Source organism: Callorhinus ursinus, unplaced genomic scaffold (assembly GCF_003265705.2).
Source record: "Callorhinus ursinus isolate GAN/ISIS: 27379988/994484 unplaced genomic scaffold, GSC_fseal_2.0 scaffold1, whole genome shotgun sequence".
NCBI classification, from domain to species: Eukaryota; Metazoa; Chordata; class Mammalia; order Carnivora; family Otariidae; genus Callorhinus; species Callorhinus ursinus.
In genome coordinates this window covers 113,153,319-113,165,669 of record NW_027397063.1, presented here as the reverse complement: position 1 = coordinate 113,165,669, position 12,351 = coordinate 113,153,319, and positions in this window count along the sequence as shown.

Sequence of the window (12,351 nt, the reverse complement as noted above, 5' to 3'; positions counted from 1 at the left end):
GGCGCCCACAAAACCATTGTTGATATTGGCTCCTGCCCGATGTGACAGATTGCGTTACCTCTGGACCAGGACATCTGTGGGTAGACATCAAGGTCAAGTCAAGGTTACACCCTGCTGGCTCTGTCATCAGAACATGGCCCATCTCTCCCCCATTGTCTGATACAGTGAAACACCAGTCAAAATAGCACGTCTCTGGGATTCTGGCAGAAGTGGGCCATGGGAAGTAGCTCCAGGCCCTGGGCTCTTAGTGCAAGCCCCTCTTTCAGAACCTTCTTTTCTTAGATTCTTCTCCAAGAAAAATGTCCCAGCTTCATGGTGGCAACTGTGACTCTTGTTTCTGTCCCCAATAGATGGAAAAGCCCTCAAGGGCAGTAACTATAGTCTTTCCACTCCCTACCCTCACTGTCTGAACCTTTACGGTGCTTAGGATTTCCTTGGGTGGCGGGAGAGATAGAGCCATGAGACTGTCAGAAATCAAGTAATGGAGTCAGAGACTAAGCCTGCCTCCTGGACCTGCCACTTCCTGGCTGAGAGCTTTGGGCAAATTACTTAACATCACTGAGCTCCAGTTTTCTCACCTAGAAGATGGGGGCCGTAACAGTAGTTGCACCCCTTGCATAAGGTTTTTTTTTTTTGAGGAGCATTCAATGAGATAACGCATATAAGGCACACAAAAAAATGCCAGTTTTGGAATGAATAAGGGTGGGGGTGCCCCTTCTTAGGTCAGGGGTCACAGGAGAAGCTGGCACACGCTGGAACCCATTGGAGGTGGGGTCTTAGGCCTTCTAAGTTCACTATTCCTTTGGATCTGATTTCCAAAAGTAGAAAATAGAGACCACTGCCTTTTACTACCCCAGCCCAGATATAGTACCATGAATTTTGTAGATTAAGTGTCATCAGAAGACATAAAACAGATTGCAATGTCCCTAGCCAGTGGCTCCCTTACTCCAATGTGTATCATAGACATAAGTAGTTAATTTTATTTGTTCCTCTCACTAACCCTTTTTATTTAAGTATATATTTTGGGAACACATAATCCATCAAAGAAGCATTCAAAAGAAACTCATCAATTATTCTTGGGCATCAAAGAATAATTATTAAATAAAAGCACAATGCCTCACTTTCTTAGGTTAAAACTCCAATCTTCCTGCTTCGATGTGCTAACAATCCCTAATGAAGGTCAGGAAAGCAGTGATCATCTCAGCAAGAGCTTTAAAGAGGTTCTGTACCTAGCTAGGTACAGAACCCAGGTCTGGTCTGAACGGAGCTGGGAGAGACCCCCTTTGACAGAGAAGCCCAGGGTGTGGAGTATGGTGTGGCTTAGATGAGTTCTGCTGATTTATGGCTGCCATCTTGTGGCAGTTGTTCTGAGGTGAGTCTGCCCGTGGGTAATGGGTTTCCTAACTTCTCTAAAGACGTGCTCCCCTGTGATTTACATAGTGCTTGCATACATTTGCAAATGGGGCTCTGGGGTCCTAACTCCAACTGTAGGAAAAGTGAAATGAACAAGAATGGGACCTTGTGCAAGTTGGACATCGAGGCCAGCAGTGGGTGGCAGGCGTTTAGGTGGTATGTCTGGGGCAGTGTGCTGTCAGGGCAACGGTAAGAGCTGCCATTTATCGAGCATTTACTATGTGCCAAATCTGGCTTAGTACTTCCCATATATTATTTCACTTGATACTAACAACGACCCTCTGAGCTAAGCCCCCTATCTCCCCATTTTATAGATGAAGAAGCTAAGGCATGGAGAGGTTCAGGCACTTGCCAAAAGTTACAGAGCTAGTATGGGTAGAGTCGGAACTCAAAATAAGGTCTTTCTGACCCCAGAATATATACTCTAAACCTCCCTGTGCAGTCGTGGGTGGGCTATAGAGCCACAAAGACCTGGGAATCTGTTCTGGCTCAGCCACTCGGGTAATGTGAGCTTGGCTTCGTCATTTAGCCTGTCCCACTCTGTTTCTTCCTCTGCAGAATGGAGCTTCCTCACAGGTTAATTGCAAGGATTAACTGGGAAAATTGATGGAGTTAGCATGGTGCCTGGCACAGGTGAGGGCTCATAATATGGGTTTCTTCCTTTTGCCCTTGGGCAGGGAGAAATGGGACTCTTAACCATTTAAGCCTCCTCTGCCTCCCCTGGGCTGCACAGGACCCTTTCCACCAACACCAGAAGATCTTTGATTCCTGACTATTTAATCCATTTCTCAGTTTAATCATCTTGGCTGCATGGGAAAGGCAGCACTGTATTGTGTAAAGAGCCTTTGACTAGAATTTTAGAGACCTTGGTACTAGTTCAGCCCCTGGTCTGAGACTTGGACAACTTCTGTCTCTCTGGGCCTCAGTTTCCCTATCAATAAAATGTAGGATTTGTCCATAGATAGGACCAGTGTGCCTATGTAGTCCACATGCAGGCACTCCCTAGTTCTGTATCCACTGTAGACATGATTAATCAATTGCAGCATCTTTGTCAGTGATCCTGGGTGTGGCCTCAGAGCCTTCCCTCACACGTGGAGGCAATCACCATCAACCAATTAGAGTTAAAATGATAATTACAGTCTCTTGGATATTCCTGAACAATTTATCATCTTAAATGATAGGGATCCTTAAATGTTAGGGATCCTTCTGGTTCTGACTATGCCACCCGAGTCTTTAACGCTGTGAGGGGCTATGCAGAGAGCAAGCATCTGAAATGTGGAGGGTGGATTCTAGCTTTAGCCACACCACCTAGTAGCTGCATGACCTTGCCATGTTGCTTACACCCTCTGAGCCCTATTTCTAGTTTATAAAAAGGAAGTCCTAACATATACTCTGGCCATTGGCATTGTTAGGAGTCTGACATCACTGTAGCCTTCCTGAATGTAGGGCCCAGGTTCCTGTCAGCACTGCACCCCCTGTGCCTTGAAGAGTCCTGTCAGGAGTGGGCTTTCCATGAATTTTTGTTGAATTAAAGCATGATAAAATATGAAACTTACAGAAATGGAAGGAACTACAACTTGGTGAAATACATCTCTAGAGAAGCAATTCTCAGTCATGTAGAGCATGAGGCAGATCAGAGAGCCCTTTCAGCATGCAGATTCCTGGACCATACCACAGGAAGCTGATCCAGGATGCCTGGGGGTGGGACCCAGGAATCCACAGGTTTAACAAGATTTCCTGGGAATTCAGATGCGGGTGGTCTGCAGAGTCCCCACTCAGTGAGAAATACAGCTCCAGAGTTGGGAGGCTCCAAGTGGAAGTTAAGATAAACAGAGAGGCCTTGGTTTGTTGCCAGTTGTTCTCTAGGAGTTGAGTTCTACCTTGAAGTTCCCAGAGCCACAGCATCTGTGAGGGAGTCACCTGATAGGACAGTTCCCTCCAGCCCTCATTGCTGCCACAGAGGCCCGATCCCCAGCTGACTCATGCTCTTTGGTTTCTGTCCTCTCACTTGTGAAACCCACATAGAAAGCAGCCAGGTCAGGGGCATTTCCCCTTTTATCTCAAGTAAAATGGGAGTGGTGGGGGTCTAGGTTGCCAGTGCTGCCCATCACCAATTATCCTGTGTGGGTCATGTGTTGGTCATGTGTCCCCAACTTCATCCACAACCCTCAGACCAGGATCTTTCAGGAAGGGCAGCCAGGAGGCAGGTTGGCTGGGGCTCAGCCCAGTACTCTGGTTAAGGTGGTGGTGGTGGTGGTGGGTGGGTGTGTGCGTGAGGGATGGGGGATGAAGAGAGAGAGAGTGTGTGTGTCCCGATGTTGGCTGTCTACATAGTTCCCAAAGTAACTGAGTAGAAAGTGAAAAACAGTCAGATATTTGGGATTTTTTTTTTGGATGTTGCTGAACATAGAGATCTTTGCAAACACCCATGTAAATGTTTCTTTCATTCTTAGGTTTCAGGGTGATAATACAACTTGCAAATAGATGACTGATTAAATTGCCTGGGTGGTTCAGTCGGTTAAGCATTCAACTCTTGATTTCCGCTCAGGTCATGATTTCAGGGTGGTGACACTGAGGCCCTGCGTTAGGCTCTGCACTGGGGATGGAGCCTGCTTAAGATTCTCTCTCTTCCTCTCCCTCTGCACCCCCCCAAATAAAAATAAAAATACCAAATATATTTTTGGATGATGTTATTTAACTTCACAGTCACATTCATCATTGTTGTCATCATCATCATTCAGACTGAATTCATGAATTATTAAGAGAGGATTTTGAGCTCTTGTTAAAAATTCAAAATAAATTCAATTAAAATAATTATGATTCTTTCCTATCCTCCAAAGCCTTTTCCCCATAGCTGACAAGTTCTGTTAACTTCCTGGGCTTCTTATAAGGATTAAACAACGTAATATGTGAAATGTGCTTACAACAGTGCCTGGTAAATTCCCATAAAATGATGCCCTTTTTTCTTTACTACTACTACTACTACTACTAGTACTAGTACTACCACTACTAACTACTACCACTACTGATACAATACTGTTAACATACGTCCAACCGGAGCAACCTCTTAATTATCCCAAACCAATGGGGAATTGGGATTCTCCAACCAATGGGATGTCCTACAGATATTAACTTCTCAGTCAACTGAACTCTTACACTTTAAAAGAGAAGATCTTTGTACTATTAGTCACTTGGGCCATGGAGGCCATGTTGGACTCTTTGCTTTTATAAATAAGCTTGATGGGCACAGCCCAATTTTTCCCTGGTTTACTGGGCTCAGAATGCAAAACAGCAGCTGGAGATTGCCAAACCTTTGAATGGCCGATAGCAAGTGCTTCTTGAGTTCTTTTTCTCCTAGTTTTTTATGGTGCCCCCTCCCTGTTCTGATATTCAACTGTCTCTGCTTCAGGAATTCTTCTCTACTCTCCCTTCTAACTTGCTGCACCAAATCTGTCAGGCCTTAGGGACAAGTAAGACAGATGATGCTGTTACTCTTGTGTGAAAAATGAGTATATCCGGGCACCTGGCTGGCTCAGTCGGTGGAGCTCATGACTCTTGATCTCAGGGTTGTGGGTTCGAGCCCCACGTTGGGTGTAGAGATTATTTAAAAAAATAAAATCTTAAAAAAAAAAGAGTATATCCCATGCCAGAAGGCTGCTTTTACTTAATCCTAGGTTGTTAGTGATGTTCTGGAGAATTATGATTGTCATGTCAGTATCTTCCAGAGAAACGCAGCATGTGTTATCTGGATATTATATTCCAGTGGGACATGGAAGACCCTCTGAATGCAGTGGGAGAACCAGTTATGCTCAGCCATCCCTGATTCAACACCTGGCCCGGTCAGAGACTCTAGCCAGCTCCTTACTTGGGCTCCCTGCTGTCCTAGCTTGCTCAGCCTTGTCCCAGAAGTGAAACCAGATGGGTAGGGTGGGTCGTGCCAGGAGACCCACAAAAACACCCCAGGGAAAACTGAACTCCTGGTCCCACCCACTGCCCCAAACTGCTTCTGAATTGGTTCATCCATGAACAAACCCAAAAATTCCTTTTATCTCCCAATCACCAAGAATCTGATCCTTTATTTAGTCCTGAAACTTGGAAACTAATCTTTTATTTATCTCTACTGTAATCCCACTTCAAGCTGTGTATGGAATACACCGCTTGGGAACAAACCTCTAGGATTTCAGAAGGACCCTCAGTCAGGGAAGCGCAAGGGCTTGCGAGGGAAAGTAAAACCAGGGCCAGGATGTTTTGGTTCCATGTGCGGATTGGAGGAAGAACGCAGGGCTCATCTGGGCTTGTGTGATGGAGAACAAGCCACAGGCAAACTCGCTAATCACCAAACCACAGTAGAGGGCTGGAAAATGGGCGGCATGATGTCAGGCCCTGGCAAGGCAAGCTGGTTGAAACTATTTCCCAGCTTGGCCCTGAAGCCAGGGCAAAGAATCCCTGACAGGCTGCTTGGGGCATGCTGAGTGGTTCCAGACAGCCCCAGTCATCTGAGGTCAAACTGGGGGTGGGGGTAGGGGGTGCCACTCCCTACCCAGCCATCCTCAGCAGGCCACTTCCCACCGGGACCCTGAGCCGACCGCCTTCCTGACCACCACCTCTGCCCTCTTTCACTTGTTCTTGTATTTGATATGGATTTCCTGAGTGCCTACTGTGTGCCAGACCCAAGGCTGGGGCTGGCCATTCAGTGGAACAGAGCACCGTCCCTGCCCTCCCAGAGCAATAGAGCCAGTGGGGAAAGCCGTCAGATGCTGGACAGTCATTTCACAGAAATTACAATGGAAGGGGTTTGGCAGTTCATAATTGGAGAAGGAAGCTAGCACAGGCAGCCGGAAGCAGTTGGCAAGGTGCAGAGTTGGGGCATCAGGGAGTGTCTTCACAAACTTGTTTTGGCTTTCCAGCTTCTTCATGCGTCTCTCCAAACCTTAGCTCCCAACTCGGGCCTCAGGGGCCTGAGCATGCATTCAGAACTCCATTTCTGGACCTGTCTCTGGGCGCCAGACCCTGGCATCGGCCCCCAGAGCCAGCCAGCTGGTGTGTCCCTCCCCAAACCCCCTTCTGGGGAGGCAGCTACTCAGTCTTGGTCCTTCTTCCACTGACTCGTTCTCTTATGTACTCACACATCACTGATTCACACGCCCCGTCAGCCCGATTCCACAGGGCTTTCCCAGCACCTGCTGGCCCCCCAGGGGAGGCACCTCACTTTGGTCATGTGTTCTCTCCCTCAAAGTTTGCTTCACCAACATTCCCTCCACCAGGAACAGGCCTTGTGCTGGGCCCCAGCTGAGTGCTAAAGTGGAGCCTGGTAAAGGGCCATGAGGGTGGGATTCAGGGAAGGCTTCCTGGGAGAGGCAGGCTGAGCGGGAGTTTGCCAGGTGAGATTGCCCTCCTTTCCCAAATTCTATCTCTTTTGCTCTCTCCCATGCCTTTTTCTCCCTCCCTTCTGGCCTGTCATGAATGTCTCCCAGCTTTAGCCTGAAGGAATCTAGCCTGACACCTGCCCATTTGACAGTTGGGGATAGGAGGTCCCAAGACTGGGAGGGATTTGCACAGAGTCATGTAGCTCAAGGAAATACACCGTATTGTTCCAGAGTCTGTGTGCCTAAGACTCATTCCTTCCTAGCCATAAAGGCTTTCTTCAAAATTTATACCAGTTCTCTCTGGTACCCACAACCCTGAGATCAAGAGTCATGTGCTCCCCCGACTGTCAGTATCTTCCAGAGAAACGCAGTGTGTGTTATCTGGATATTACATTCCAGTGGGACATGGGAGACCCTCCGAATGCAGGGGAAGAACTAGTTATGCTCTGGGTGTACCCCACCCTGCCCCTTCATCATTGCCTGATTCTCTCCAGGGAGGGATTTTTGGAAGTCTCGATGCCTTCCTGCTTTTGGACAGAGGAGCCTGCCAAGGATGTGTCCTAGGATCCTCACCAGACTGTCTCCAGGGAGGGGCCTCTGGGTTGCTGTCCTTCTAGACCTCACCAGAAACAGTGAAGCTTCACTGTTAAAAGCTAGGAGATTTTGGGCACCCTATTTTAATATCTATCCTGTGAGCCCCAGTTTTCTCATCTGTAAAATGAGGATAACAATAGGGCTAGTAGCAGCCTAAGTGAAATCATGTTTAAGAAGTGTTCATACATAGCAGGTGCCCATCATCAACTGCTCTTATTGTAGTTCCCCGTTCAGCCTTGCCCCAGGTAGTCATGGTCAGTGGTTAGGGAAGACAAGGAAGCTTCTGGAATGCTGTGTCCAGAGGTCTGTGGGGAGGGGAGGGAGAGGATGGGGTGCTAGGTCTCTAACAAGGCCTCTGAGAAAGTGAGCCTTTCCCTTTCTTACTTGAGTTTGATGGATAGGTTGGTGGAGGATGGGACTGGAATTAGAGGGCCACAGGGTATTAAGCAACAATGTCCAGGACTCTGCCAATCTGACAGGAAAAGGAAGAAAACTAGGGAAAGTGCCCAAAGGACCTTACTAATGAGCGTGACAGGAACTGTTGGTTCAGTTGTTCATTCCTGCCTGTGTTTTCAGGGGTTTCCCTGCAGGTTTTGCTTGCAGGGCTGTGAGCCTGTGACAGCCTCAGCTTGATGAGTGGATTTAAACGGAACCCAGCTCAGAACAGAGTTCATGTTAGAGCCAGCTCTCTGTGGAGCCAGAGGACAAATGACTCCCTGGGCTGGATTTCTCAGGCACACACACACACATCAGCTTATGGATCCCTCCAGAGAAGCACACTCCCATATAATAGCTCATTAGAATAAGGGAAACTGAGGCACAGAGAATTTGAGTAACAGTCTGTTAGTAGAGCAACTTGAACCAGAATTTGAATCTGTGGACTCATCTTTTCTTCCTTTCTTTTGCTTTTGGTAAGAAATTAGATTTCTACTCTAAAAACACTGAGAAACCGGGGCCCCTGGGTGGCTCAGTTGTTAAGCGTCTGCTTTCGTCTCAGGTCATGATCCTGGGGTCCTAGGATTGAGCCCCACATCGGGCTCTCTGCTCAATGGCAAGTCTGCTTTTCCCTCTCCCTCTGTGATCTCTCTGGCTTTCATTCTCTCACAAATAAATAAATAAACAAAATCTTAAATAAATAAATAAAAGAAAATAAAAAAAGAAGATCATAAGGAAGAGAAAATACATCTTCATTACTGTGCTGAAAAAAATCCACATGTAAGTGGCCCTGTACAATTCAAACCCGTGTTGTCCAAGGGTCAACTGTATGTGTATATATATATATATATAAATTTTTTTTCTTTATCCATTCATCCACTGATGTACACTTAGTTTGTTTCCATATTTTGGCTACTGCAAATAATGCTACAATGAACATGGAAGTACAGATGCCTTTTTGAATTAGTGTTTTTGTTTCCTTTGGATAAATACCCAAAAGTGGGATTCCTGGATCATTTAATAGTTCTATTTTTAATTTTTTGAGGAGCTCGCATACTATTTTCCATAGTGGTCGCACCAATTTACATTCCCACCAACAGTGCACAAGGGTTCCCTTTTCTCCACATCCTTGCGGATACTTGCTATTGCTTGTCTTTTTGATAACAGCCATTCCAACAGGTATGGGATGATGGTTCACTGTGGTTTTGATTTGCTTTTCTCTGATGATTAGTGATGTTGAGCATGTTTTCATGTACCTCTTGGCAATCTGTATGCCTTCTTTGGAAAAATGTCTGTTCAGGTCCTCTGCCCACTCTTTTTTTTAAAAAAAAGATTTTATATATTTATTTATTGGGATCACTATCCTTCTGTTTGAAGTACCTCATTTAAGATTTCCTTTAGAGAGGGTCTACGGGTGACAGAGAGACAGACACAGCGAGAGAGGGAACACAAGCAGGGGGAGTGGGAGATGGAGAAGCAGGCTTCCCGCTGAGCAGGGAGCCCAATGGCGGGCTTGATCCCAGGACCCTGGGATCATGACCCGAGCTGAAGGCAGATACTTAACGACTGAGCCACCCAGGTGCCCCTCCTCTGCCCACTTTTAAATCAAATTGTTTTTGTTTGTTTTTTTGCTATTGAGTTGTATGAGTTCTTCACACATTTTGGATATTAACCCCTATCAGATATATGTGTTTTCACACATATTATAATTTAATATTTAATTTGATATATTTAATCAGATATATGATTTGTGAATATTTTCTCCTATTCTGTAGGTTGACTTTTCACTTTGTTAATGGTTTCCTTTGCTGTGCAGAAGGTTTTTAGTTTGATGTAGTCCCATTTGTTTATTTTTGTTTTTATTGCCTTTGATTTTGGTATCAAATTGAAAAAAAAATCTTTGCCAAGACTAATGTCAAGGAGCTTACTACCTATGTTTTCTTCTCAGAGTTTTATGGTTTCAGGTCTTAGATTTAAATCTTTAATCCACTTTGAGATGATTTTTGTGTATGGTGTAAGAGACTGATCCAGCTTCATTCTTTTGCATGTGGCTGTCCAGTTTTCCCAACTTCATTTATTAAAGAGACTATGCTTTCATCATTGTATATTCTTTGCTTCTTTGTCATAAATTAATTGACCAGGGGCACCTGGCTGGCTCAGTCAGTAGAGTGACTCCTGATCTCAGGGTTGTGAGTTTGAGCCCTATACTGGGGGTAGAGTTTACCTAAAAAAATAAAAAGAAAATGAATTAATTGACCATATAGGCATGGGTTTATTTCTGGGCTCTCTATTCTGTACTGGGCTTTCTAATGCATTCTCTATGCATTTATTTATGCTTTATGTGTCTGTTTTTATGCCAACACTATACTATTTTGATTACTATAGCTTTGTAGTATAGTTTGAAATCAGGGAGTGTAATGCTTCCAGCTTTTTTTTTTTTTTTTACCCCCCTCAAGATTACTTTGGCTATTTGGGATCTCTTGTGGTTCTATACAAATTTTAAATTTTTTTGTTCTCTTTCTGTGAAAATACCATTGGTATTTTGATTGAGATTGCATTGAATCTGTAGATTGTTTTGGCTAACGTGGACTTTTTAGTAATATTCTTTCTATCAATCAGCATGGAGTATCTTTCCACTTATTTGTGTCTTCTGCTGTTTCTTTCATCAGTGTTATAGTTTTCAGGTCTTTCACCTCCTTGGTTAAATATTTCTAGATATTTTATTCTTTTTGATGCAATTATGAATGGGATTGTTTTCTTTCTGATTAGTGCATAGAACTAATTGTATATTGATTTTGTATCCTGAAACTCTACTGAATTTATTGATTAGTTCTAATGGTTTTTTGGTGGAATTTTTTTGGATTTCCTATATATAATACCATGTCATTTGCATGTGCTGATAGTTTTACCTCTTCCTTTCTGATTTAGATATCTTTTTATTATTTTTTTGACTAATTGCTCTGGCTGGGACTTTCAATACTATGCTGAAAATAAAAGTGGCAAGAGGGGGCATCTTTATCTTGTTCCTGACCTTGAAGGAAAAGCTTTCTGGTTTTTCACCAAGTATGATGTTAGCTGTGGTCTTGTCATATATGGCCATTACTTTGTTGAGGTATGTTCTCTCTATACCCACTTTGCTGAGAGTTTTTTTAAAATCATAAATGGATGTTGAATTTTGTCAAGTGCTTTTTCTGCCTTTCTTGATATGATTATATGATTTCTAATCCTTCATTTTGTTAATGTGGTGCATCACATTGATTTCTAGATGTTGAATCATCCATTTGCATCCCTAGAATAAATCCCTCTGAGTCATGGTGTAATGACCTTTTAATGTATTGTTGAATTGAATTTGCTAATATTTTGTTGAGGATTTTTGCATCTATGTTTATCAGGATTATTGGCCTCTAATTTTTTTTTCTTATAGTGTCCTTGTCTGGTTTTGGTATCAGTGTAATCCTGGCTTCATAAAATGAGTTTGGAAGTTCCCTCCTCTTCTATTTTTTGGAAGAGTTTTTTTTTAAATTAAAGATTTTTATTTATTTATTTATTTGAGAGAGAGAGAGAATGTGTGCACCAGCATGGGGGGGGGGAAGGGGAAGGGGAAGGGGGAGAGGGAGAAGCGGACTCTGCCCAGCAGGGAGTCTGATGCGTGCAGGGCTGAATCCCAGGACTCCCGGATCCTGACCTGAGCCAAAGCCAAAGCTTAAACAGAGCCACCCAGATGCCCCTATTTTTTCAAAGAGTTTGAAAAGGATTGGTATTAATTCTTCTTTAAATGTTTGGTATAATTCACTGGTGAAGCCCTCTGGTCCTGGCCTGTTGTTTGTTAGGAGGTTTTTGATTACTGATTCAATTTCCTTACTAGTAATTGATCTATTCAGATTTTCTATTTCTTCATGATTCAGTCTTGGTATGTTAAATGTTTCTAGGAATTTATTCTTTTTTTATAGGTTGTCCAATTTTTTGGCCTATAATTGTTCATAGTAGTCTCTCATGATGTTTTTTTTTGGGGGGGTATTTTGGTGGTATCAGTTGTGACGTTTCTTTCATTTCTGATTTTATTTGAGTCCTCTGTCTTTTTTTCTTGGTGAGTCTAGCTAAAGTTTTGTCTATTTTGTTTATCTGTTCAAAAAACAAGTTCTTAGTTTCACTGATCTTTTCTACTGTCTTTTAGTCTCTATTTCTTTTATTTCTGCTTTAATCCTTGTTATTTTCTTCTTTCTACTAACTTTGGGCTTAGGTTATTCTTCTTTTTTATAGTTCCTTGAGGTTAAATTTAGGTTGATTATTTGAGATCTTTTTTGCTTCTTAATGTATGCATTTATTGCTACGAGCTTTCCTCTTTGAACTGATTTGCTTTCTTATTGTTGAGTTTAAGGAGTTCTTTGTATATTTTGACTAACAGTCTTTTACCAAATACATCTTTTGTAAATATTTTCTCCCAGTCTGGTCTGTCTTCTCATATATATATAAACATATATATATCTAAGATTTATATTTGTATTATGAATAAGATTTATATTATATATATAGAATAAATTAT